Source organism: Pectinophora gossypiella, unplaced genomic scaffold, assembly GCF_024362695.1.
Source record: "Pectinophora gossypiella unplaced genomic scaffold, ilPecGoss1.1 Pgos_33, whole genome shotgun sequence".
NCBI lineage: Eukaryota > Metazoa > Arthropoda > Insecta > Lepidoptera > Gelechiidae > Pectinophora > Pectinophora gossypiella.
The window spans coordinates 326620-333165 of NW_026063243.1; the positions used below are offsets into that span (position 1 = coordinate 326620).

The 6546-nt window shown below is 37.0% G+C and overlaps 1 long non-coding RNA gene across 1 annotated transcript; it reads right to left on the reverse strand.

Moving 5' to 3' along the window:
- Positions 1-4867: 4867 nt before the first annotated feature.
- Positions 4868-5870, reverse strand: LOC126380998 (uncharacterized). The gene is made up of 3 exons (XR_007568625.1): positions 5361-5870; positions 5126-5240; positions 4868-5014 (listed from the first exon to the last, which is right to left on the reverse strand). It is a non-coding gene; the product is annotated as an uncharacterized LOC126380998 (long non-coding RNA).
- Between the last annotated feature and the right edge of the window lie 676 nt (positions 5871-6546).

The window sequence follows — 6546 nt, forward strand, 5'->3', positions numbered from 1 at the left end:
GCAAAAAAAAAAAAAGAAAAATGACGTTATGTTATATCAGCTGACATACTTGAATTCGCGCCGAATGCAACAGTTTTATCTTCTCAGAATTTATACAATAACAACAATAACGAAAGAAATGTAAGTAAATTATTAATCTAGTAGTAGTAAGAAACAAGTCAAGAAAGAATAGTCACATAATGAACCTATTCATTGTTCAACAACTTAAATAGTTTGTTGGAAACTTGTAAATGTATCTTTTTGTTTTTCTAGATCATCGATTTACTACCTACTAGATCTAGAGAGTCGGAGGCTAGACATGGAGGAGCGACTTGTTTCAGCAGTCGACAAGCTGGCTGGCTACAGCTGCTGAAGCTAATAGCAAGGCCGCGGATATGCAAACAGAGTTGCTTCGGCTGCTGCTGGAGGAAGTTAGGTGAAGACCAATATAAGGTAATTTACTCAAACTTATTAAAAATTGTATGGAATTGGAGCAAGTAGGAGAAGTTTATAAGGATCACGACACTTGGTGGTCTGTCCTAACTGCCTACCCCGCCAGGGATGTAGCGTAAGATTGTATGTATGTTATATACCCAAATTTACCTCCTTGATCAGCATATTTTACTCCATACTATAGCAAGAATAAAGGCCAAAAATAAATATCCTTATACCTTTGTATGTGCTACTTTATTACATTCCAAAATATTTTCTTTACATTGTATTTCATTCCATTAGAGTCGGCTAGTGTTCCTAAACTTTTAATTCATGAAGGACCACTTTACAAAATTTCTGCCTTGCCGGGATCACCCAAATAAATAAAGTAATAACTAAAGGATTATAACTAGTCTATAAAGACTATTACTAATGTACACGATAGACATCATAAAAACTTTGTCATATTGTGACGGTTTATTCTTCTTCCCATTCTTCTTTGAATCTATGTAATAGTTACTTTACTAACATAGGTAAAACATTAGCCAATGAAACCCTGACTAGACTCGGTAGCACCCAAGAATCTTTAGCAGCTGAAGTAGCATCCCAAACCTCAACAGTACACTCCTTTTTCATGACGCCTACTAACGAAAGTGAACTTAGCAAGCTCATTAGTGATCTCAAACCCGACAGTGCCCCTGGATTAGATGGATGTACCCCCTTCCTCATAAAACAAATCAAACCTGCTATCCTGACGCCTCTTACTCATATCTGCAACCTAAGTCTTTCATCCGGGATTTTTCCAGAGAACTGGAAATCTGCTATAGTCACACCTATTTTTAAGGCTGGCGATAAGTGTACCCCAAGTAATTACCGTCCAATCTCCTTACTTAGTGTTTTCTCAAAACTACTGGAAAAATTGGTAAACAAAAGACTAGTTGGTTATCTTGAAAATTACAGTCTAATCCCTAACAGACAATTTGGCTTTAGACAAGGTAAATCGACGGAAGATGCAGTTTTGGAGCTCACTGATGTGGTTTCATCGGCTTTAGATCAAAAATTTTGCTGCCTGGGTGTCTTCATGGATCTTGCAAAGGCTTTCGACACAGTATCAATCCCGATTCTCTTGCAAAAATTACACAATGTCGGTATCAGAGGTGTAGCCCATGATTGGTTCCGTAGCTACCTTTCAAATCGCAGACAGTATGTTAGAGTGGGTGGAGCAGTGAGCGACCAGCTACCGCTTGATTTCGGAGTACCCCAGGGAAGCATCTTAGGTCCAACACTTTTTATTATTTACATGAGTGATATTCTTGAACTTACTCTTAACAGCGCTGACATCTTTTGCTATGCGGACGACACTGTCATTATCTTCAGAGGTTCATCTTGGGACAAGGTTTACAAAACAGCGGAGGAAGGCATGAAGATGATTTTAAATTGGCTAGATAAAAACTTACTTTCCTTAAATGTCTCCAAAACAAAACATGTAGCGTTCTACAAAACACGAGCTTCCAAACCCCCGCTTTCTAAGCCCATAAAATTACTTCAAAATAATTCTAATTTTACTACACTATCGATTGAACGCACAAATAATATTAGGTACTTAGGCATTGTGTTAGATGAAAATCTTACTTTTAAGACACACATCGCGGTATTATCGGGAAGAATAAGGAAAGTCATATTTATAATGAAACGTCTACGAAACGCAGCTCACAAAAAGACTCTGGTATTGGTGTACAAAGCAATATGCCAATCCATTCTCTTGTACTGCATTCGTGTTTGGGGTGGTGCGGACAAATCTTGGATGCTGGAGCTAGAAAGAGCCCAAAGAGCCGTCCTTAAAGTAATGGTCAGAAAACCTTTTAGGTATCCTACGGATGACTTGTATAGTGAAGTTAAGGTACTGCGAGTCCGACAGCTATTTATACTTAGAGCAACTATTAGAACACACTCGCTTACCATCCGGTCTCAGGAATATGATGAACTGATAAAACGTAGAGTTTTCAGTGTTTACGTTCCCTTTGTTAGGACCAGCTTTTCAAAACGTCATCCTTTCTTTTTACATCCATATCTTTACAATAAGGTTTGCAGAGCTCTGCAGTTCGTAAAAACACTTTCCACGTCCAAGGCTAAGAAAGCGATCGAAATTTGGTTACAAGAGCTAAACTATGTCGAAACAGAGGCTCTAATGCCGAAAAACAGCTACTGCTCCCTTTGAACCTCCCACACACACATGCACAGACTCACACACATACACACACACACACTCACACACACATACATACACACACACACACTCACACACACACACACACACACACACACACACACACACACACACACACACACACACACACACACACACACACACACACATTACTCCATACCTAGAAGTTTTATTTTTGTTAATTTTAAATATTTTTATTATGTTTCATTATTGTGTATTTTGATATAAGCAGTTATAATTTTTCATAGTGCTCTGTATTCTGTCCGTGTGTCCATTTTGTAAATCCTGACAGGAAATCGTACTCTGGCCCCTGCGATACAAGCTGAGCTTAGTGCAGGGACCGCCGCATATCTAGAGTAATTGGTCTTATTATAGTTGTCTATATTTTTATTAATGTAAAATTGTAAGCCTATGTTCAATAAAGATTATTATTATTATTATTATTATTATATTTCGCATGTATTTTATATGAATTAATGGATTTATTTATTACAGGTTAAAGAATAGCAGCATGACAATTCTCAAGAACGAAGACACTAGAGAAACTAAGTTAAAATACTTAAGTAAAAACATATGTATTCAATAAACTTGTATGTAAATATTTAAGCTAAAGTATAAGTACTCCATTTATGTTATTTAAGTGAAGTTGTATTTAATCAAAATACTTAAGTTTGGTCATGTTATTTAAGTGAGTTTGTCTAGGGGTAACATTAAAGTACATTAAAGACAAAGCAACTAGATATCATTTTTCCAAGAACTATTTTGAAACAAAAATAATATAGCATCACGCTTCTATTCCCGAAGGGGTAGGCAGAGGTGTATAGTATATGTATACACCCACTCCTATATTTAATTTAAATACTTAAGTTTGGTCATGTTATTTAAGTGAGTTTGTCTAGGGGTAACATTAAAGACAAAGCAACTAGATATCATTTTACCAAGAACTATTTTGAAACAAAAATAATATACGTAGCATCACGCTTCTATTCCCGAAGGGGTAGGCAGAGGTGTATAGTATATTTATACACCCACTCCTTGCCAACTACTATCTAATAAAAAGATTTGTATAGGTGTATTGATGAAGATGTTGGATGCAATTAACTTATATTTCCATATTATAGTAAGAATTGGGAACAATATTATATTTGTAGTATGTTCTAATTGATTACATTTCTTTGATCCACCCGCAGGGCTTTTTTGATTATACTATTACACATTACAAATAGTCTAGTCCCCATAAGGCCCCGCAAGCTTGTATTTATACAAAATAAATGGATTTATTTATTACAAGTTAAAGATAGATGGATAAACTACTTTATTAAGCACAATGGACACAAGATTAGAAAAATGTATCTACTTGAGAGATAGGTTGGTTAATGAGAGGGGTGCAATGAAACAAATTATGTAATAACACAAAATAAATAAATCTGCGTAATGAAAATAGTTTATTTGATGTCAATAAAGAAAGGTTTGTTTAGATGTTGTATTATTGAATAACAAATCTGCCACTTTTGATTACACCACACTGACTTTGTAATTTACATTTCAAGGACCACACAAGTCCACTTAATGAACTTAAACATATTTAAATTAAGGAGATTTTCCTTTTCCCTTCTCAAAGTGCTGTTGTTCCAAATATGGTTATCTTGGCTAGCAGTCTAGCACTAACACTCCCATTGGATGCATCACAAATGTAATGCACATATCTCCATCACAAACCTGAAAATTAAAATATTTTTAGCGACTCAATCATAAGAATCAAAACAAATGTAGCTAGTTAAAGGCATGATTCTTACCAACATAACATGCAATGAATGGTAATACTTGTGAATGGTAATGGCCTGAAAAGTATCGGCGTCCGAAGGACGTAATATACGATCCCGACGACCCGATTACCCTAGCCATAGAGGCAGCCAATCAGCTCGCGACACCAAACACTTCAGGACCCCGATACCGACCCCGCCGGCGTGGTCGACGATTTCCCTCATTCAGCGCTTATCGCTATCGACCCACTAGGGTCGATTAATTCTTTCAAATATTTTTTCCTCTCAGACGACGCCCTGAGCCGAGGTTCGCGCCCAACTGGGCACCCTCAGGCCTGTTGTCTTAAATGTTGTACCGGGTGAGAGCCTTCAGCGCTCCCCATTTGTCCGGCCAAGTAGTTAATGCCATCTGCGGCAAATCTACAATAAGTCACGTCATAAAAAAAAAAAAAAAAAATGGTAATGGCAATGTGTGTGCCGTGGATGCATCCAAGTACTCCAAGAAATCCAAATTTGTCATTAAAACCTCTGGAGACTTCTACATGCTCAGTTTTTGTCCGAGGAAACTTGATATATTATCTCACGATTGCAGGCTGATTGAGGGCATTTGTCACTGTAATAATATATAACATACAGATATTATATTGGATTCATGTAATGTTGTAGTATAACTTTAATTATCAAAATATAAGGTAAAATATAACATAATATAGTAACCACCTACCTTAAAGTCGATTGCAAAGTTGTAGAGCATTGGACCTCCAGATATGGTCCTAAGTCATGATACAAAGTCCGAAATGCATCTTTTGATAATCTAAAATTATTAATGTAGCTACTCTCTGAAACAAAACAAAATAGATAAGTATGAAATTATCAAAAATCGCTTCTAGTAAGTTCAGCAACTTTTCCTCTGTAAACATTGAGCCACTTGTTAGAAATAATGTTATAAATAGATGTACCTGTGAGAAGTATATACTGGCTTTTCTCTCGAAGTATCCTGCAATCGATTTGCTCAAGATTCTGAAGACATTTTCTTCCGCAGCAGCCCATAAAACGACTATCTCCATGACACTGTATTTAGGTATTTAAACACGAAAATCCACGCCGATATCAATTTTATATTGATTAAGATGTTCCTAAAATTTGTCGCCCACCGTAAATAGCTCCTAATATTGTTGAAAAACAGTGAAAATAAGAAATTAAAATTGATCACGGTTACTGAAAAGTGCCCGGCTTCAACTGACACTTCCAATGGGAATCGGCTTCAGGCGCCGAACTTCGATTTTTTACGCGGTAGCGATTTAGTGTCAAAAGTACTGAAATCATTCGTTCAATCGGCTTGCCGAACTTCATGTGACGTCACGAATCGGGGATCGCCATCTTGGCTGCTTACGCGGTACGACAGAATCAAATCGATGTTCGATTTGCTCCAATCTGAATCGGCTTCGTCTTAGCCGGTAGCCCCCCTGATCGAGGCCGCCCGCGCCCGCGCAACCGTCGCCGGTGGACGAGTAGGGGACGATCGTGCTTACCTGTTGTGTGGTTGATGATTCACCGATTGAGACGTAATAGTTATTAAATATATTCGCGACCTGTTTAGGGCATTCGGTTATTACGTCTTGTTTGTAAATAAAACAAAGTAACTTGGAAATATGGATTTCACTATTGAAGAAATATCAATTTAAGATCGGACATCGTCCGGCCGCTCGCAAGACATTGTCAAGAAGAGAGAAAAGACAAATGGCAATGTTGCCACATTACAAAAATACTAAAGTTACCATTTTAAAACTATAAAAATAAAAAGTTGTTATACACTTTCAATATTTATGTTCATGTATTGAACATAGTTGGGCAGGCAAGTTAACAGAGAAGCAAATTAATCTTTAAACACAGAAGCCCAGATTATGAAGCTAAATTACAGTTAAAGGTGCAAAGTAAATTTACTAATCAGTAGTTAAAAAACAAACAAAGTTGCTATCTTTACTGACTCTACTTATCCACCTATGTGAATAGTTATCATTGTTAATAATGATAAAATTAATGCCGACATTCGCCTGTGGCCAGCCCTACGACAATGTCTTGGGATCAGCTGCCAGTCAATAAACTGAGCAGCCACTGTCCACAGGTGAATATTGGTTTCTTAGA